Below are 22936 nucleotides of genomic sequence, written 5' to 3'. Positions count from 1 at the left end.
TTAACTCTGAATGTCCAGCTTTGTAAGCTTTTTCATATTTTTTACATCACTGACTGCTACATGTCTTTGTAAGGTAACACACTTTGGTTATAACTTCTCTATGGATGTTTGGTTTCATATTGTTCTTTTTAGATGAACTGATGATGCTTTCTGAGCAGAAAGCGAAACGTCTTCAATAAATAGATGAAGTAGCCATCGTCTTTGTCTTTTATTTCTCCACTTTGACCGATAAACCCACCACTCTTCGAGTGTACCTTAGTTTATATATATATATATATATATATATATATATACATATGTATATATATATATATATGTATATATATATATATATATATATATATATATATATATATATATAAGCGGGGATCCTACAGCTTCTGCCGCTTCCCGCATTTCGATCGCCATCTTTTTCTATCTCTCCAGGTGTCTTCATCAATGGCTCTGTCTTTCATGGTTTCCATAACACCTTGTATCCAAGACTTGGCTGGTCTTCCTCGTTTCCTTCTATTACTTGGATTGTATTCCATAGCTCTTTTTGGCCATCTGTTGTCGTCCATCCTATGTACGTGTCCATACTATATTAACTGTCTAGTTTCTATTCTTTCAGAAGTTGTATGTACTCTATCTGTTTTTCTTCTAATTTCAGAATTAGGTATACGTTCTACTCTTGATATACAGCAAGCTCTTCTCTTTTTTCTTTCGTTTTACTGTCATTTGCCAACATTCTGCTCCATATGTAAGAATGGGCTCTACAATTACTTTGTATATAGTCATTTTAGTTCTCATAGTAGCTTTGTTGGACCAAAGTATCGAATTCAGAATTTGAACACTCTTCCTGCCTTGTTGCACTCTATAGTCTATATCTCGTTCCGTTGTTCCTTTACTGCAGATAATACTTCCCAAATATTTGTATTCGTAGCACCTTTTCATTTGTTTAATTTCCAAATCCGGGTCTTCGTTTTCACTGCCTATTCGCATATATTCTGTTTTAGATATATTCATAGTCATCCCCTATTTTTCGTATTCATCTTTGAGCTTTCTAAGCATATAATCTGCATCTTCTTTATAGCTTGCAATTAGTACTTGATCATCTGCAAAGAACAGCGTTGTCAGATAATGGTTGTTAAGCTTCAACCCCATTCCCGCACATTTTTGTCTCCACTGGTGCAGTGCTTCTTGGATATATATTTTGAATAGGGTGGGGGAAAGACAACATCCTTGTCTCAAGCCTTTCGTTACTGTAAATACCCTTGAGAAAGTATTTCCCGTTTTTACAGTGCTTTGAGGACATTTATAGATGTTCAGTATTGCTTTTAAATATGTTTTACTAAGGTACGTTTTCGTCAAGATACTAAATAAGAGTTTTAAAGGAACTGTATCATAAGCCTATGGGGAGGACATGCGTTACAATTAATCATGCTACTAGTGTGTATTTCGGGATCGTACTGGTAAAAAACAGTACAAATTTCCAAAATGCACATCCGAAACCCAAGCAGATTGTATAAAATGTAATTTATCTTTATGTAATTCAACCACAAAAACATGTTTTTACGATTTTCATATTAAACAATAATTTCAATATGTTTTTATTTGCTTAGTTTGATAATTAAAAAAAAATTAAATGCTGTTACCTTAATGCATGGTTACTACACAAGTCCGCCTCAAGGCGGATGTATGTTTTTTCCTTTTAGAGGTACACCTCTCAGTAATATCAATTTTTGCCTCATTACATTTGTGTTCGTAAGTGCAAAATCTAACTTTTCTGAATTTTTCAGCTCGAACAAAAATTGATGAGTTAGAGGGTTAAAATACTTTTTCATGAAAAAAATGTAGGCCTCTGTAATTGTTTGATAAACATGAGGACCATATTTAATTTTCTATGTTTAGATACAGTGTATAGTTATTTCCATTTTAAATTGGTTGAAGCATTTGAAGAAGTCAGATTGTTGGAGAGTGAATGGAGTAGAAAGTTTTCAGAAACATACTTTTAAAATATTTATTAAGTATAATAATAAATTTTAACTAAGTAAAGATTTAGTTCTATGTTTGATTTATTATAAATGTGTTTAAATGACTGGATAATTGTTTTATAAATAATATTCAATTTATGCTCAAAAACCGAGCACGCTAAAACCCATCAAAAACTTTCATCAATTGTTTCTAACCCCTCTGCGCAAAAGGGAATTATTACAAGCGTACGTCTCGTAACACCTGAGACCCCGAGATGTAAACTTCGAGTTAATAGGATTAGTTTTTCAGATACTGCTATAGACAGTTTACCGCACCGTACTCTGTGCTTTAAAACACACTTTGTATCTCAGAGCATTTTCGCCGCATTAGATTTTTTCGACCTCTACATTTTTCAGTGAACAGAACTCTCCGTGGAAAAGTAGATTGTGGCGAGAAGGAACCTTTTTATTCAGCGGAAAAGCTTTGAGAGTTTTCTCTCGGCGGTTTTTAGTGGCAGCTGTTCGGGCAGCGAATGGATGGAAGAATGGCGATTAACAATCGGTTCTTGCTGCGTTACTGTTGTCGCTTATTCAATGTTACCACGTTTACACATTTTTCCAAGCCTTCATCGATATTTTAACATATTGTGCGTAATAGTACGTGTTATTTAAATGGTCTTTTCTTTTTAGAAACATAGTTTAGTGTCTATACTAAATTTCAATAAGCGATGCAGGGCGTGTAAACAACTATAAAACCGTGTATTTTAATTATTAAAGATGTTTAAAATTTATCTATTCGTTCCGATAGTAACAGTATATTATTAAGATTACTTTATTAATTTTTCTTTTTTCCCGATTATTAGTTTTTATTGCATAGTATATAAATTATTGTGATCACTGAATACATAGTTAGTGAAAAAATAATCACATTAATTAAATTAATGAATAATTTAAACGATTATGCAAGTAACGATTGTCCAAGAATATTCAAAAACTAAATGAAATAACCAGCAAGCAAGCAATTTAATTAAACCCAGCTTGCGAGACATGTTTACCCCTAAGAATTACGTTCGGGTGTAACAGTTCATTGGAGCGATGTCTATTAACTCGAGTAAAAACAGGAATCACTCCGTCGCGCTCCAATGGTCCAGACTATCCCTTTCCCCCCTATAGCACTCTTATGCGTGATAGGGCCACAACTATCAGCCAAATGCTCTTCATGTGGGGATCCTGGCTAATAGAACTCCAACATGGTTTCCTAACCGAATTCAAAACTCAGGACAACGCATTGTCGCTATATTCCTGTTATCTTAATGTGGCTTATCCACGAACTAAAATTGCTTACTTGAGCCTCAAATCTCCGCTCGGAGCCAGGCTCAGTTCGGCGACTTGGTGCTCAAGGGGTTAGGCCCTACGTGCCCGGGTTTTTGGAGGTTTTTTTTGTTGGCTTGTGCCGGTTTTTGTTAGTATTTTTTGATTTTTTTGGAGGCCGAGGCCGTTTTTTGTATGTTTTTAAATTTTTTTTGTAGGTAGCCCTGAAACAAAAATTATAATTAGTACTTTTACTTATCTGTTTTAATATCTATATTAAAACATTAAAAAATATATACAAATATGAGACAATATAACAATATAGAGATTGTCCTCTTAAGGCAACTGGGCCTACGTTGTATTTAGCGATTGTCCTCGAGTGTTATGAGCTACGAACTATCTTCATTGTGCGTTGTTTTTGTTTTTTGAAGTGTTTTCTCTCTGGTGTTTTGTTTTCTCTCTGGTGTGATCGTTGATTTTCCCTCTAGTGCTATGATTTTATTCTACTATTAGAAAAGAAGCATGGATAGAGGATAGAAGCATGGACACTTAACGCGTCGACTACCAAAAAATTAAAAGCATTTGAAATGTGGGTGTATAGAACAATCCCGTAGATATCATGAACCGAGTATACGAAACAACGAAATCATGAGAAGAGTCAACAAAAGAATGGAAATATTGGAAACTGTCAAGACACGAAAGCTGCAATAACTGAGGCATGTTATGCGTAATGAAACATACAACATACTTCAATTAATTATACAAGGGAAAATCCAGGAAAAGAGAAGTGTAGGAAGGAGAAGAATCACAAGGTTGCGTAACTTGAGGGAATGGTACGGATGCACATCAATCGAACTATTCAGAGCGGCAGCATCTAAGATCAGAATAGGCATAATAATTGCCAACCTCCGTCGCGGAGATGGCACATAAAGAAGAAGAATTTGCTAGCTGCCAGTTACAAAGCTGCTTTGCCTTCAGCGTGAATTATTTTTTTTTCTTGATCTTCTTCTTCACTCTTCGTCATCATCTGCGTCGTTATCCTTCTTATATTCCTAGCAAATAACACACTCGGCGATTTCGTTGTCATTCAAAACCTCGTTGTGTGGCTTATTTTCAAAGTTAATCCACTTCAAAACATCTTCTTCAACAATCGGACCACAGTTCGGTAGTTGCCGAAGATGGTGCGATAGAGCTGCATTATCATCAGGTTCGTTAAAAGAATATTGTTTGACTCATATGCTGTTGTGTTTGCTTGGTGAATCTTATCTTCTATATTTGGCCAAAGTTTTTTCCAAGACATGTACGCAACATCCTTTATATTAACTGATTTCACCACTTTTAAGAAGTCTTAGTTGTCATCTGCCTTTAGTTTAAAAAGAACTTCAGAAATAATTTTTCGGCCATACCTTCTTTTGAAGTACTCAATGACCCTTGGTGCATTGGCTGTTGAAGACTGGTTACATTGAGTGACAAGAAAAGCAGTTTAATTTCTTTTTTTTTTCGTCACACTGAAGACCTTCCTGTAAAGTTTGCACGTTGTCAAGGTCAAGAAGTAGAAGTTCTTTGATGGGCAGTTTTATTTTGTCAAATGTTTTTTTTCTTTTGACACAAAATTTCGCACACACTCCATTCCCTAAACAAATATGTAAATGCCATGACAAATGGGGGTATCTTATGGATCCACAAGGCATTTGAACACAAGGCGACCGTTATTCTTTCTTTGCTGACCTAAACCCTGCAGCAGATGTTTCTTGCAGAGTTTTAAATTTAACCCAGTTTCGTCAATGTTATATATTTGGTCAAGTTTTGATCACCAATGATTCTTAAAAATTTTGCGAATATAGATATATGTGAAATATATGTGAAGGTGTCTATATTGGACAAACCAATCATTTGCTTCAATCCAGAATTCGTTCTCACAAATATGACAAGAACCATATCACTGCGCTCACAAAACGTAAAAATGAGAAAAACCATAAATTTGACTTAGAAAATATCAAAATTTTAAAAACCGAACAAAACAAAAAGAAGAGGGAGATATACGAATCAATAGAAATAAAAAAAAACCAAAGCAATTAATAACAAAAAAGATACACCGAACCTAATATCTACATGGAACGAACATGTAAACCGAATGGGATAAGATAGATGAGCGAACATCTGTAAAAACAACAAGCCATATAGCAGAAGATCCGTTGTAAGGCTGCCAAAAAGGTGAAAAGATAATGTACAGTCAACAACGACTGAAACAGAATAAGAGGCAGACAGACAGGAGTAATCCTAGTCGCGCGAAGAAGAAGAAGAAGAAGAACAAGAAGAACCTAAATAAAATTTATTTCAATCTGATTTAAATAATAATAAATATAACTAAATAAAAACTCTTAAAATTACAACATATCTCCACTTTATCTTTTTCGAAAACCCCAACGATACGCCCATATAAAAATAATTATATATTAATGACAGTAAACCATCAGATATCAGATACCAAATTGTACTTCTGTCAATTCATTAGTGTCCCGTTTCACATTTTGGTAAGTTTTTAAAATATTTTACAATAACTTTTTAAGTTAATCTTGTACATTTTAGAATTTTGACAAAGGCAAGGGTTTTCTGCCGAAACGTTGATTTCAATGGACAATAAAATCTAGTTCCAAATTTAATATCACTTATTGAACCTAAATACCAAGAATTACTAATTTTATATTATATAGATGTATAAATGTTTAGTTTAGTCCTTTTGTCTAAATCATATCTAAAAAAAATATGATATAAAATATCTAAATAAATATCTAAAAAGTGTATGACAAAAATCTGGCAATATCGCGCGAACTTAACGAGTTGCTTGTTAGAGTTTTCTGCTACTGGAATTTTCGGGTTAACGGAGTTAATTGTGAACAAGTTTCTTTCATTAAAATTTTTAATTACCAAGCACCCAGGCAAACAAAATTTTTTCACAGTACTACAATTTTCAAGACTAAGTATATTTTTACAATAAAGATTGCTCTATAAATAAATTAAAAAATAACTATTGTGACATGAAATTTTTATGAAAAATTAAGGACTTACATTAAAACGGCATTTTTATATAGAAATTCCCTTGCCTTTTACGTAGCAACAATATAATTTTTATTCAGTTTTTTATCAATTTCTATTTAAACTAAGATATTGTGTAAATAATTATACCAAACAATCATTTTTGCCTATTGGTATTTAATAGTTGGTTTGTGTAACTAAATCAGTGGATGCAAGAACTGTACAAGTTCAGAAGATGATTGATGGATTCGACCGCTACTTGATTGAAATTCATTTTATGTAACAATGAAACACTGAAAACTTTGTTTTCAAAAGTTCCACAACATTTATTTTAAAATCTTAACACTACAGCTGTTTCGACTGCCTTTCTCAAGTGACCTATTTTTGGCTTGCGTTTACACTTTATAATCTTTAATGAAATAGGTTGAGGAGGGAAGAAAGGCAATCAGCCGAAACAGCTGTAGTGTTAAGATTTTAAAATAAATGTTGTGGAAGTTTTGAAAACAAAGTTTTCAGTGTTTTATTGTTACATCAGAAGATTATGTTTTTAAATGCTTTGGCCAAAGTTTTTTAAATTTTTACATTCAGGAGTTGGGTATAAAGTGGCATTGAAAGTGGATCCATCATCATTGGTGCTACAGCCCTATGAAAGAGCCTTGACCTTCCCAAGTCTATTACGCCAGTCAGATCTATCCATTGATAACTGTTGCCAGTTTTCTGCGCCTATTTATCTACCATCCTCATCTATACCATCCCTCCATCTGAATTTTGACCTACCCCTACTTCTACTTCCCACAGGTTGCGACATAAGGATTCTTCTAGGAGGGTTGTTCTGCTGTGATCTTACCAGATGTCCTGCCCATCTTAGTCTTCCTATTTCTATAAAGGATACTACGTCTTTACCACCAAATATATGTTTATATCTGTGATATATCTCGTAGTTGTACCTCCTTCTCCATACACCATTTTCACAGATGCCACCGAATATTCTTCTCAGGATCCTTCGTTCAAATATAAGCAGGAGATTTTCATCTGCCTTGGAAATGGTCCATGTCTCCAACCCATGTGTTAACACTGGTTGTATAAGGGTTTTGTATATAGTTATTTTTGTTTTTTGGCTTAAGTTTCTGCTTCTCATATGTCTACTCAGTCCAAAATAGCATTTGTTTGCTAGGATTATTCTTCGCTTGATTTCTTCCGTCATGACGTTTTCCTTGGTGATCAGGGAGCCTAAGTATGTGAATTTGTCCACCACTTCAAAGGTAGAATTATCAACCGTGAATTGGTGGCCAATGTTTCTGGCTCTATTGTTGGGTGTTAATGCCATTATCTTAGTTTTATCTTCATTTACTTGCAGGCCCATATTTTTTGAGGCGTTTGACAAGGTGGTATACATTTCTTCTAGCTTGCGTGTTGTGCGGGCAACTAGGTCAACATCATGTGCAAATGCCAAAATTTGAGATGATTTATTAAAAATGTTTCCTCTGTTGTCTATTTGGACATCCCTGCCCGCCTTTTCCAAAGCTATGTTGAAAAGGAGAGATACGCCAGCGTATCTCTCTGTCGCAGCCCAACATGCTTTTCAAATGCCTGTGATTTTTCGCCCTGTATTTCGACTTTGCAAACAACTTTACGCATTGTAGCCTTAACCAATCTTATCAGTTTATCGTGGATGTGGAATTCATCCATGGCTTCATACAATTTATTTCTTAGGACACTATCATAGGCCGATTTGAAGTCTACGAAAAGATGGTATGTGTCGATATTGAATTCATTGGTTTTTTCCAGTATTTGCCTTAGCACAAAGATCTGGTCTGTTGTTGATCGACCAGGCCTAAAACCACTTTGATATTTGCCAAGAAGCTCCTCTGAATATGCACTCAGGCGACCATATAAAATACTCGAAAATATTTTGTATGCTGTATTAAGGAGGATTATTCCCCTATAGTTTATGCATTCTTATTCATCGCCCTTTTTGTGTAGCGGGCAAACGATTCCAATACACCACTCTTCTGGGTTTTGTTTCTCATTCCAGGCTCTCAGTATGATTTTATATATATGATTAGTCAGAGTAGCATCTCCACATTTAATAAGTTCCGCGAGTATACCATCACTTCCTGGAGATTTATTATTTTTTAGGTATTTTATTGCATCCCGTACTTCCTGAATTAATGGAGGCTCCAATGGTGTATTGTTGTTTGCTCCTGGGGGTGGTTGATTTGAATCTTCTACTTCGATAGTAAGTAGTTCTTTATAGTGTTCTACCCACCTTTTCAATACTTCTTCTTTTGTATTGAGTATATGCCCCTTCTTATCCTTACATAGTCCGATCCTTGGTTTAAATTCTTTTCTTGCTTTATTTAGATTTTTATAGAATTTTCTTGTTTGATTTTCCTGTTTTAATGCCTCAAGTTCTTCCAATATTCTATTTTCATAAGTTCCCTTTTTTCTTCGATGGATGTACTTTTTTTCTCTTCTGAGATCTTTATATTTTTGTTCTTTTTCTCGGGTTCTTCTTTGCTGTATCAATTTATCAACAATGCTTGTTCTCTCTTCTTGTAATGTCCTCGCACTCAGCATCGAACCACTCATTGCGTGGTGGTGGTCTTTGCGGCCCTAGAATGTTAGTTGCTGCGTCTTTAATGTAATTTTTACACACTTCCCATTGTTCACTAATTGTTAGATTCTCTTTAGTTATGTATTTAAAAAATAAAGTGGATCCAAAAGGTTGGAAAAACTATCTCTATGTTTAATAGTATTCTTTGGGACCAGTATATTTTAAAAGAAAATTAAAAAGAGGAAGTTGCAACTCCATTATCAAGAGTATAATAAAATACGGGGTTGATGTATGGCAAATTAAAGATAAAAGAGAAAAGATAATTACAACTTCAGATATGGATTTCTGGAGAATCTGAAGGCACCCAAACAGATCCTAAGGACTAAGTCTTAGGATCTGATAGTCTAAGGATGTGACTTGGAGGCAGATATATAGTCAAAACCGCCAAAGTCTATTTTGGAGTGAATAGTGGATCTTCAAACTATAAACAATACCTCTTCATCAGCTCCCCAGTGTAAATGTGCTATACTTTTCAGGATATTAATATATTTTAAGCAGTTTCCTTGCATTTCCTATATGTGTGTATTCCAAGAAAGTCTGGAGTCGAAGGTCAGTCCTAAGATTTTATGATGATTAATAACTTCTAGTAATACTTCGTTGTATGTCAAAGTTGAATTTTTTTTGTGGGTTTTTTACTAAATTTCATAATTTTAATTTTTTGAGTGGAAAAGAAAAGCCCGACATGCTTCGACCACCGTTTTATATTATCAATGGCTGTTTGCATTCTTTCTTCTGCAAAAGAGTACAAGGTCATTAGCATATAATGCATATTTTACAGGGAGATGAATGCTTTTGCCTACATTATTAAATACCAAACTGAACAAAGTTGTGCTTATTACAAAACCTTGTGGTACTCCATTACATTGAATACGAATAGATGATAGCTTTCCATTTAAAATAACTTTAAAAGTTCTGTCATCTAAAAAATTCTGCAGAAAGTAATACATGTCTCCACCAAGTCCACATTGTGATAGATTTTGGAGAATTACAGATTTTTGAATAGTGTCAAAGGCTCCCTCGAAATCAAAAAAGGCTGCTAATAAATCTTGCTTATAAGTCATAGAGTCGGAAATATTTGGGTTTTTTTCAGATTACCAAACTATCTGATGTAGGACGATGAGATCTAAAACTGGATTGTGCCGATAAAAATTTTTTATTTTTTTCTTAAAACCAGACTACTCTTTTGTTTTTCCATTAATTCTCCATTTCTCCATTAATTTGCACATGGTGCACGTCAGCGATATTGGCCTATATGAGTTAAGAAAACTTTTTGTTTGGTTATGAAGTATTGATTCTCGCCACCGCTTAGGAAAATTATAACTGTTCCAAATACAGTTGTAAAAAATAAAATAATATAATAATGCAAAGGCTGTGTTTTTATTCAAATCGAGTGCCGTCAATAGTTGCTCTAAGGTAAATGATGTGTTAATAAGATCGATTTCTTGTGTAGTTTTTATTGACAAGAACTTTACAGTTTCCTGATGCCTGATGATATATTCGGTGAGTATTATTGTTTTTTTGTTCAAACATATCAGCTAGTAAATTGGCAATGCGTTGTGTGTCATTTATGACGTTGTTTTGACAACCTATACTTTAAATACCGAAACTTGTCTTACGGCACTGCATTGGTCGCATTTTCTTCTATACTTGCGCAGAAGATGTGTTGGATTTTTTTGACGAAGTATATTTTCTTCATGAAATTTTTTTGTTTTGTTTTAGAATGTATTTTGCTATTGCCTTTTGTGTTTTAAATTGCACAAAATCTTCGTTATTTCGAATTCTTCGGTATCTGTTTAATATTTTGTTGCATTGACGAATTACGTATTTACAATCCTTATTCCATCGTGATACTTTCTTCCTTGTACAAGTTGTAGAAGTTTTGCCAATATGTAGTTCCGCTGCAGAGGTAATTCAGTGGATAAAGAGGTTCAGAGGTTCGTCTATGTCATCAGAAAGAGACAGCACGGAAGTTATTTTTCGAGATACGTGCAGAAGCCAATCCAATTTGCATTGGTGATACGCCATTTAGGTACATGATAATTGTACTGTAAATTGTACTATAAATATAACTTTGGCTCAGAAAAGCTCAGATCTATTGCGCAAAATGTGCCAGAAGATATGCTAAAGTGTGTACTTGATATCCGGTGTTATATAGGCAAGTGCTAGAAAATTTTAACACGTTTTCAACGACTTTTCCCCTTCAAAATATTTTATCGGAACCCCACATAACTCATCCACAAGAAGATAAGAAGTGGGTAGTTGATGGATTAGATTAGGGCTTGATTTAATCTCAGAAATACCCTTATGAATTGAATTAAACAAATCTTTATAAGTAATTTCATCTCTCTTTATACTTTTAGTATATGAACAGCTTTAACCACTGGCACTAAGTACCGCATTTCACAAAAATGCGACTATTTTTAATTAGGGATGAAAGCTGGATGAACTGGAAAAAAACGAACAACTAGCATTTTTAGATGTGTTAATAATAAACAAGGAAGACGGGCACATAGGACACACAGTATAACGAAAACCCACACATACCGCCGATTCACATCACCAACCTGCACAATTACATTTAGTCATTAAAACCCTGATGACATGATCCGAAAAACTGACAGATAAAGAACATAAAAATAAAAATATGCATAATGTTATACAGCGCTAAAAGAAAACGGCTTTTCAACATATATCTTTGAAAATGCTCGTAATGCTCAAAAAAGAATTAAGGATCCAACAGAAGAGGAAAAAGCAATTGCAAAAGCCATTCTACCATATTATGTAAAGGTTTTAACAGAGAAAATAGGAAGAGTGCTAAGAAAACACAAAATAGAAATGATATTTAATACCGACAGAAAAATCTCAACCATTTTACCATCCGTCAAAACAAAAATATCGTTAGAAAATTAAGGAGTATAAATACGAGATTCCATGTGGGGACTGTGACAAATCGTACATCGGACAGACCAACCGAAGAATCAATGGTAGACGAGAAGAGTATCAAAATGTCATCGAAAGGAGAAAAAACGTCGTACCTTGCCCAACATGTCTCAAATACAGGACATACAATAAACCTTAACCAAACTACGATGCTAGCTAACATTGAAATTAAAAGAAAACGCGAAATCAGAGAATCAATAGAAATAGAAAAGAAATCCCAACAGCCTCAACCAAACAGAGTCCCAACAAAGTCAAAAATATATCAGACCTCAAGGCCGATTGTTAGGACCTCGTCTACCTACATACGGAGAGGACCGTCACAAGAAGCCCTGAGGCTATAAAAAGTAAATGTTAACGAAAAGCATCAACCAGGAGAGTCATTTAACTTCAAGTCTCAACGAGAAGAATGGCAAGTGCGATCTGCCGAAACGTCGTCAAAATAATGGTTTTTATCGAAATCAATATTATTCAACGTGGAGTCAAACCCGGAAAACTACAAAAAGACCATATATATATATATATATATATATATATATATATATATATATATATATATATATATATATATATATATATATATATATATATATATATATATATATATAAATATATATATATATATATATATATATATATATATATATATATATATATAGGTGTATATATAGATATAGGAATGGCAAAGACGCTTCAGACTCAACTTCCATCGTGAATTGAATGCTGGGATGTATTCCATTCAGGTGGGAGAGGAAGAGATCTAATGTGTGTTTACCATGGGGCCAAATGACAAAGGTGTCATCTTATAAAACACTGCATGTCTAATACATATTTCACGTTCCAAAATCATTTCTATCGTTAAATCAAAGGTGCCCCAATGGGATCGCCCCTCTCTCCCGTAATAGCAGATATCTACATGGAACATTTCGAAACAGTAGCCTTGTCCTCGTCAAATCTCAAACCCACCTGCTGGTTACGGTACGTTGATGACACCTTTGTCATTTGGCCCCATGGTAAAGACACATTAGATCTCTTCCTCTCCCACCTGAATGGAATACATCCCAGCATTCAATTCACGATGGAAGTTGAGTCTGAAGCGTCTTTGCCATTCCTTGATGTTCTTATTCAGAAAAATTCACCTCACAGTTTTTCCTATTCCGTGTACCGGAAACTCTCATACAAACTCCACTCATACAAACCGCTATCTCAATGCCCAGTCACATCATCACCCCGCCCAACTTAATTCAGTCATCAACACTCTTATTTCCCGTTCCATAAGACTAAGCGACAACAATCACACGTCATCCGAAATCAATTCAATAAGACAAACACTCCTACAAAACGGCTACCACAAAACCCAAATCAATAGAAGCATTCAAAAACTTCTAAACCCCATTCCATCCAAAAAAGAAACCTTGCCGCCGGATCAACCCAAAATCTTTCTACCTTTCATAAAAGGTGTCACTGACAAGATCAGTAGAACTCGTATCCCTCTTAATATCAAAACCATCTTCACCACTCACTCCAAATTGTCCAATCTCGTCAGATCCGTAAAAGACCAAATCCCCAATGAAGACCATGGTGTCTACGAGATACCTTGTTCCAGTTGCCCACGTACATACGTAGGACAGACAAACCGACGAATCCATTACCGTATTTACGAACATTCTCTATCAGTCAAACATTCCGATACCAGTTCAGCCCTAGCCCAACATCATATTCAGACAGGCCACAAAATAGATTTCGAAAAAGCAAAAACCATCGCTCCCATCCGCTCATTAAAAGCGAGAATCAATCGTGAAGCTATCGAAATCGAAAAACGGCCTAACAGCTTGAACACGCGCGATGACGCGAAACGATTGCCGGCAACATGGCGACCCCTGCTTCAGCCACCTCTCGTACACACCACTCAGGCCACGTCAGTACAGACCACGTCAGCGCATACCGTTTCCGCGCATACAGCGAGTATAAAAGCAGCCACACAGGGTAAGACCGGTTGTCACTCGACACTGAGGAGTAGGCAGATTGAGACCTCAGTGCCGAGAGACAGTTCTTGCAATATAGAACACGATACTGGTACGTCTCGAGTGGGGAGTAGGCAGATTGAGACCCCGAACTCGAACCGAACCGTATCACTCTTGATAATGGCTTTAAAATGGGTGCCGAAACGTCGAGTTTTAAATTCTCAACGCGGTTTTTCCCGAGAACTCAGTAATTTTCATATATATATATATATATATATATATATATATATATATATATATATATATATATATATATATATATATATATATATATGTGTATATGTATATATATATATATATATGTATATATATATATATATATATATATATATATGTATATATATATATATATGTATATAAATGTGTGTGTGTGTGTTTGTGCGTGTGTATGCGGTTTGCTTCTACTGGTTACAGTCTAATATTTATGAGTGTGTCCCATATCCCGTATTCTATTTCAGCGGTGCTCTAACAAATATGCCGGTGGTATAATGAACCTTCTAATTAAATTTAGCTATTATACATTGCTGCAAAATTGGTAGTTTGCTAGATCATATTAGTTTAATGTTAGCAGGCAGTAAATAGATTGATTAAAACATATTATTCCGCATCAACAACATGTAGCTTGTCTGGAAGCCGTTTCATTTTGCTTAATTAGCCCATTAATTACTATTTTGGATAACAAAATAAAAAGTAATGCTATTACATATCTATACAAATCTATACAAAACAATTCTTTTGTTCCATCTATTTTATATTATTAAGGATATGATTGGAAAGGACCAAACTTGGAAAAATAGAAATTATGCAATTATGACTCATTGAGCTGTTGTTTTGACCTCTAGATCGTTCGTTCTTTGAAAAATACGTCCTACAAAAGTTAAGGTGGCTGACTGATAAGCGGAGAATTTCATATGTATACGGGGTGCGGCAGATAAACGGCCAATTAAAAATATCTCGAGAGCTAAATGTTACAGAATCATAAAAATTGGAATGAAGGGGTTTCAAAGAGTGACATAGTTAATAAAAATATTTTCATATATTTTCTACTTCCGGTTATATCGGAAGTTACTTTGTCAGATGCGCATGGCTCGCTGGTGAGCCATAGGCTCGTTGAAAATAAACACGTTGGTATTTCAACAGCATTAGAAGTACGTGTTTGTGAATCTGTGAGCGTGTTTTTTTTTTAATTAACAAAATCGCATTAGCCAAATTGGCTATTAGCGAAACAATGATAGGGAACAATAATTTGTATTACATTTATAATGTTAGTTTAGATAGCATTTAAAACGTTAATTCAGCTTAAGAAACTTTTTATTTTTGAAATATTGCACTGTAGACCTAAAATAACGCTAAGTTTATTTGGTATATTGTACAACATGCGCTTTGGCGTTAATGCTGGACATTTCTCTAATTTATGTTTGGTTGTTAATTTTTCATCACAGTTGTCACATCTTGGTTCTTGTTTGTTCAAGAACACGTAGTTATTAGTTAATCGCGTATGACCCAGTCGGAGTCGCGGTAATATTACCTGGTCTCGCCGACTTGTTGGTAATGTGGGCCAGGGTTTTATCGATTTTTTAACATCGCGTAGCTTGGCCGATGACACTTTCCACTTTTCTTCCCACATATATCGCACTTTATATTTAACAGCCACTTTCGCGTCCGCACTCGTAAATGTTTTAGTACACTCCGCACTATCACTACTTACAGCTTCTTTTGCAGCATTGTCTGCCTCTTCATTTCTTGGCATTCCAATATGGGATGGTATCCAGAATAACATAATGTTTTTTCCATTCAGTTGGGCGGTGTGTATTTCTTCTTTTATCTTGATGACTAAAGGATTTGTTACGTAGACATATTGGATTGACTGTACCGAACTTAGAGAGTCTGTGAGTATAATATAATTGTTATTATTGGATGCGTTGACAGCAAGGGTGGCCTGGTATAGAGCATATAGTTTAGCAGAGTAAATGGAGTACTCTGAAGGAAGTTTGTATTTATTTGTCAATATTGGGGTTATGACTGCAGCACCAGAACCTTCATTTGATTTGGATCCTTCTTCTTCTTAACATGCCATACACCAAAGTGCGTAGGCGACTATCTCATTACTAGAATTCTGTTCTTGGCGGCGTGACACAGCTCGCCTGTATTGTGTATTCCTGTCCATTCTTTAATATTCCTTAACCAGGATAATTGTTTGCGGCCGGCTCCTCTCCTACCTTCGATCTTCGCTTGTAGGATTAACTGTGGTATTTCATATTTTGCTCCTCTCAATATGTGCCCAAGGTAACCAATCTTGCGTTTTTTAATTAATTCAAAGAGTTCTCTTTCCACGCCGGATTTGATTAAATGTGGGTTTTTTGAATGTTTGTCGAAAGAAATGAGGCGGGTTAGGCACTGAGGGTTCTTTATTTTTGTGAGAGTGTTGTTTAGAACATAGCTACCTAAAACTATTAGCCGTTTTAAATTTTTCTTTTTTTTTGTAACTAAATATGGATAATGATAAACCTGCCGTCCATCAAAACCAAAAAAACGTAAAATATCTTTAACACAAGAAGAACTTTTAAACATATTGCAGAATTCGAATGATGATAATAATTATTCAGATTTTAATATAAGTGACCGGGACTGTGGTTGTGGTAAATCGAAATCGGAAGAACATAGAGATGATCAGGAAGGTAATATAGGTAATTGATGTTTATGATACTTTGTTACAAAAAAATAGGTGCAATTGATGATATATCCATTCAAGAGTCGGAGGTTACAAATGATCTTATTGGTTGTATTTAGAAATGGTCCGATATACCAGGGAAAATAAAAAAATTCCAGTTGAAAAAAGCAACTTCTACAAACAATTCCAGGCAACAAGGAACCTATCAGTTTTTTAGATTTATTGTTGATGATGAACTAGCAAATTTATTTGTTAACAAAAAGTCTGGAAAGGTCCGGAGTTACACGATGGAAACCTATTACATTCGAAGAAATGTTGACTAATTTTGAGTCCATTTGCATCCCTAGGAATTTTGTTTCTTTTGTATATTCTATAGGAGAATTGTATAAAAATAGATTTGCGAGTTTTTGTGGATTTTATTTTTATGAAAAATGTATAGCTTTTGTTTTTGTGGTGGAAACCTGGAGTCCAATATTATTAGACCACGATTCTATCGACTTAGGAGCTGCAGATATACGATTATGAGCAAATAATATGTTTTTATTTCTTGCTGGAATTACCAGATCATACAAAAGCATACAAAAAAGTTTTAATTGTGTCATTGTAGTACGACACAACATTGTTAATCATAGCAATAGCAATTAGAAACAGCACTACGCTTAGATTCAAGCCCTGTGGAATTCCATTTTTCTGTAATTTAAATTCAGATGAATGATTATTGATTCGAACTTGGAAATATCGTTGCCGTAGAAAATTTGAAATAAAAGCAAACATGTTACCGTGAATCTTCCAATTGTGGAGTGTAGTTAAAATATCACAGCGCCATACTGTATCAAAAGCCTTTTTGACATCAAAGGCTATGGCTAAACGTTCTTGATTGCATATAAATGCTTTCTGAATTTCTGATTCCAATGATATTAAGTTAATCTAATGTTGATCTATTTTTCCTAAATCCACTTTGTTCGGGTATATTAAGATGTTTATGTTCAATATACCACATGAGTCGATTGGCAATGATCTTTTCTTACAACTTACACATTGCATTCGTGAGAATGCAATGTGTAAGAGAACTTTTAAGCTTTAAGATAACTTCTGAGATGCGTCTAAACACTTTGAGAGTTTTTGGAAGTTTTTTTCGGATGAAACCTTGTTTCCTCTAAATCTACAAATATGGAGATACAATTGTTTAGCTCTAAGGTATAAATTTAAATACACGTTTTAACTATATTTAAAATGAATCCTGATTATTCCGCACAGGCAGTTAAATAAAAAATAATAGCTATATTTAAAGTTAAAATATTTCTAAAAAACTTTTGCAATTTAAAATAAAGTAATTACTGAATAAAGTTTCATTAAAATGATAAAGTCACGACTTTGTACCTTGTATTTATAGAGAAAATAATAGCGTACAATTAAACGACCAGTTTTAACGCACAATTTCTGTTAATTAGAAAAGTTAAAGCTGGCTTTATTTTAAGTGTAGTGCTAAAAACTCTCATTAAACTGTGGATTACCTGTAGTTAGGCGTTTTATAAAGTTGAAAATGGATATATACTACGTGCGGCGAAGACAATACACTACAAAGGAATTTTTAGTATTTGTCTGGAATTTTTGTTAAATTCTCTTTTACTGCCTACTTGAATCGAAGAATCTATCTACAAAATTTAAAACGACTAATTGATGAGCTTCTTGCAAAATAGTGGTAAGCCACAAAATAATAAAACCGAGATATGTACTGATGTTTAAAGTTTTAAAAAAATCTAGAAAATATTGCTTTAAATGTACAAACCTTAACGCTTGTTATTTAATTATGTTATTTATTAAATTCAATGTGCATTTATTATTTCACATAAAAAAAAACACATATTTACATAAAAAAAGATGTTTATTAGAAAAAAATGTGGCTTAACATGTTCTTAAATCAAAAAAATCGTAACACAAAAAAATAAACTACAGTATACTCCCTCTATAACGAACACGGTTATTACGAGGTTTCCCTTATAACGAGATACATTAGATCTCCCGTGAAATTTCTATTGAACTATAACCGTCTACAGCGAGGCAAATTTGGTTATAACAAGAGAAAATAAGATCCAAAAACGTGTTTTTTACGTTTTTAATCCGGTCGTGGCTATAAATAAATACCTTTTCAAACAGCCCCTCAATAAACTTAACTGCAGCCCGCAATAAACTTCTTTACAATGAATAAATACAACTGTTTCACATCTTTAGAAAATATATGATAGAATGATACTGGACCATTTAAAGCAGTTAAAAATAACAGAGTTCTTAAAATTGCAGAAGCAATAGTTTATGTTATCCTTGAAAATACAATTTATACATTATGTAGTTGGAAAAAAATATAAGTCCGGCTTTTTTGTTTTAACGTATATCATTGATAATAAAAGTAAACAACTCTTTTATGTTTTAATATATTTCATTGACAATAAAAGTAAATAACTTTTTTTCAAAAACGCCATTCAAACAATATTTATTAGCATCTTATATTGCTCCGAATATCTTCACTATAGGAAGTTAATGGTTTAGAAAACTACAGATTCATATGTATGCACAGTATTATGATTGTCTGATATAACGAGATCGGCTTATAACGAGGTAATTAGTCTGTCATTTCAGTTCTCGTTATAGAGGGAGTCTACTGTATTATGTTTCTACAATTTCCACTTCTTCATTTACATAGTCAAAAGCTTCGTTTAACTGATTATAAAAAGTATGGTAGACTGGCGGAATATAAGGTAACAAGCTTTTTATATTTTCCAGTTTATTTTTCGCAATTTTCAGAGGCTCGTTATATTTCTTGAGAATGTTTGACAACTCTATTGTTACAGGTCTGTCTTTCCTTAAGATATTAACTTCTTGATAGTCTCTATTGACAGTGTGTTTGACAAAAATTGACCCCACTTTTTCTGATTTAAATTGAAAACTGTATATTTTTGCAAACTTTAAGCTCTGCTTATCCGGAAACGTGCATTTTTATTAATATTATTGAGAAGAGGTTCAAAACTGTAAAAATCATTTTGGGTCATTTGGGTAACAACAAAAGGATTCCTTTTATTTGCTTTCGTAATAATATCTACCCAACCTTCTAGCGAATAAATAATGGGTGCACGGTTTCTCTGACGCTTCTCAATTTGAGCAAAATCTCGGTCTGATGGCATAACAGAATGACCACTAACCAGAAAGTGATGCGTTATTTGTTTAAATTTCTTTTCCCCGACTAACTGCAACCAAAAAGCAATTAACTGCCAATTATTGTTTTGACCAGGACAGTTATCGGTAAAAACGAGTTCGTTATAATCTGACTTGTTCTTCAAAAATGTCATCACAACAGAAATAACCTCATCTGCTCCGCGCTTAGCTTGATCTTCGGTCCATAAGTACATGTGTCCTTTATCATTGGTTCAGTTGTGAATCCCTAAGTTAAAAAGCCACAGTTTTCTGCAGTAAAATGCAAGACCGGTGGTTAATTTTGGCATACTCTGCTGTAAGTCAAACGAGATTACCAATTTTGATTTGTTTGTAACACATTCGTTTTTTTCAGTTTTTAGCAAAGTTTGCATTGCGTCAGCTCGAGCAATATGTACGTTTAAGAAAGTAGTTAGCTCTTTTTCTTGTTCTTCGTTATTAACGTCTTTTGATGCCTGAATTTTAATAGTAGTCTCATCACAAGTCTTACACGTATCAGAACGAGTTAATTTAAACCCTATGTTATAATGAGTACAAAATATTTTTCTGTACGCACTTTCTTTAACTGGCGTAATATTCATTTCTCTACACCATGGCACATAAAAATCTGTATATAGTCCTGTAATTGTCATATCACAGTTCAGATATTCTTTTTTTATATTTTTGGCTCTGCTATAGTGACTTTGGTATTTGGGAATGGATTCAATATGAGTTTTGACTGATTGAATCTGTTCCTCTGAATGTTTATTAGGTCTGTTTGTGTGCTTACCTCTCTTATCAGGAATAGGAACCATAGCCCCGAGTGACTTCATTTTAAAAATATTTTCAATTCTTCCACGAGATTTTTGAAGACCATGAACACTTAGGAATTCAGTCTTACATACTTTAATGTCCATCTACCATACATTAACCAAATATTCAGCGGTAAATTTTCTTCTAGAAATGTTGCGTTTTTGTTTTTTCTTATACGATCTATTCTTATTTTTTACTCTGATACACCCAAAGAGATAGCTATTTTGAAGGTCGAATGAGCCCAACTCCCAAAATTTCTTAAATAAATGTTCATGATTACCTTGCAGTTTCTCCCTACATTTATTTTTACATTCACATGGTTCGCCAATTTCACGTGAACTAAAAATCGTCTTGGTTTTCTTCGAAGTATACCGCTGTCCAGAATTACGGCTTCTTTTTCTGTCATTTCGATCATAGTGTTCCTCATTTCTTTGTCTCCATCTTGTTGGTTTTCTCTTCTCTGGATTTACCTCCTTATCTTCAAAAAGCCTTGGTATTGGTTCCTGCAATTCATCCTAAAATACAACAAAAAATGACTACATTAGATTCTAGAATTTGCGAATATTTCAGAATTTTTATTTCTGAAAATTTTTTAACTCGATAAACCATATTTTTCCATGTAATATACACGAAATATTTTTGTACAAAATCATGGTAAGCCAAAAAATCAGAAAAAAAAGCTTACCTCGCTAGATTGAGACGAAAAATCATCGCTACTGGGCCTAAAATATTTATCTGCTACGCTATCATCACTATCATCAATAAAATTTACATTTAAAGTGCTATTTTCTCTTAAATCCGCTCTTAATTCAGCACGTGCACCTGATGTCGACGCCATTTTGATGTGGCTTACCACGGTTTACGCGAAAAAGTGAACAGAAAATGACGATTGCATAAACACGATTCATCAATAACTCCGCCATCTATTGCACTAATTACCAAATAATTTTTGTGTGGCTTAACATAGGTTTCTTTAAATACGTAATGCAATAAAATAGAATTCTGTAAAATTGTTTCTTACCATTATGTTGCAATAAGGTCTTCAATTATTATGTTGCAATTGTTTCCTTAAATTTTAAAAAATATTGAATATATCCACTTTCTTAAAATCCAATTTTTTTTTTAACTATAAATGGTTTTTGGCACTATTCCGATCAAATCAAAGGATTCTCCATTTATAAAATCCGTCGTGCTGTCCTAAGGGAGCAGTATATATCCGTGTTGACGAAGATAGGATTTCAAAATCAATGAATTTGTCGAGTGTGATGTCTCGGATGCTACCAGGCGTAGCTCACGACTTGCTTATGATATAAGAATTGAACCACTTTTCAGTCACTGAATTTCACTCGGAAGTCAGAAGTCGAATCGAAAGTTAAAAGTTTTTTATGATGTATAGATGTTTATGCAGCTTTTAGTATACCTTATTTTATATATAAAAAAGAAATATATCACAATTCACAATATAATTGTGTCAATATTTAAGAGCACAAATTGTAAAAAAAAATAAAGGTTTCCTCCTTCAACTTTTTTTTATTTACAAAAAACCCGCTTCAGCCTAATAAGGTAATTAGTAAATTAAAGTCTTTTAAAAACAAAAGTAGGTTATCTGTAGTGTTTTTTGAATTTAACATGTCTTTAAGTTTGTTTAGTAAATTGTATTTAATTCTGTGACGATTGAATTTTCGCACTTTTCCACTAGCACGTGTTTTATCGTAAGGGGTCAACCGCACTCATCACAAATTGTGTGTTCTTCTTTCTTAATCAAATGTTTATGAGAAAACTGGGTGTGTCCAAGTCGTAAATGGAAAATAATTATTTGCTTTCGTCTGGATACCTCGGGTGGTTGCCATGGTCCAATCTTATTTTTTATCTCCCGAAGCTTTGATGGTGTGGATTCCCATTTATTGTTTCAGTTCTCGAACATGTGCTTTATGAAGTAGAATTGTTTGTAAACAATTTACTAATGTTTGTATTTTGAGAACGATTTCCGAAGTGGAAATTGAAACGTCAATAAACGTATTTTAACCTTTAATTGTGGCTTATTCCCATTTAAATAGTAATTAATAATAGTCTAAAATGTGAAACAATTGTTAAAAAACTTCAATAGAAAATACAAATAATCTTTCATGTGACAGTTGGGACAAACAATAACATCGGCAATAACATAACCCAACTAAATTTGATTTCTTAAACAAGGAAAGAGTCTCTTTACTTGTTTAATGTGGCCTCTTAAGATGGCATTTCCTGTCTAACAATATTTTTGCCCCCACTACCTTTACATTCCCTCTTTTGTCTTTTTGCTCGATGGTCAGATTATAGAAAAAGTGAGTTAGTTACATTTTGCTTTAATGATTTGTATTTGAATGTATCTTCAAGTTTTTTATGTACT

This window comes from Diabrotica undecimpunctata, chromosome 5 (assembly GCF_040954645.1).
Source record: "Diabrotica undecimpunctata isolate CICGRU chromosome 5, icDiaUnde3, whole genome shotgun sequence".
NCBI classification, from domain to species: domain Eukaryota; kingdom Metazoa; phylum Arthropoda; class Insecta; order Coleoptera; family Chrysomelidae; genus Diabrotica; species Diabrotica undecimpunctata.
Note: the sequence above shows the minus strand (reverse complement) of the source record.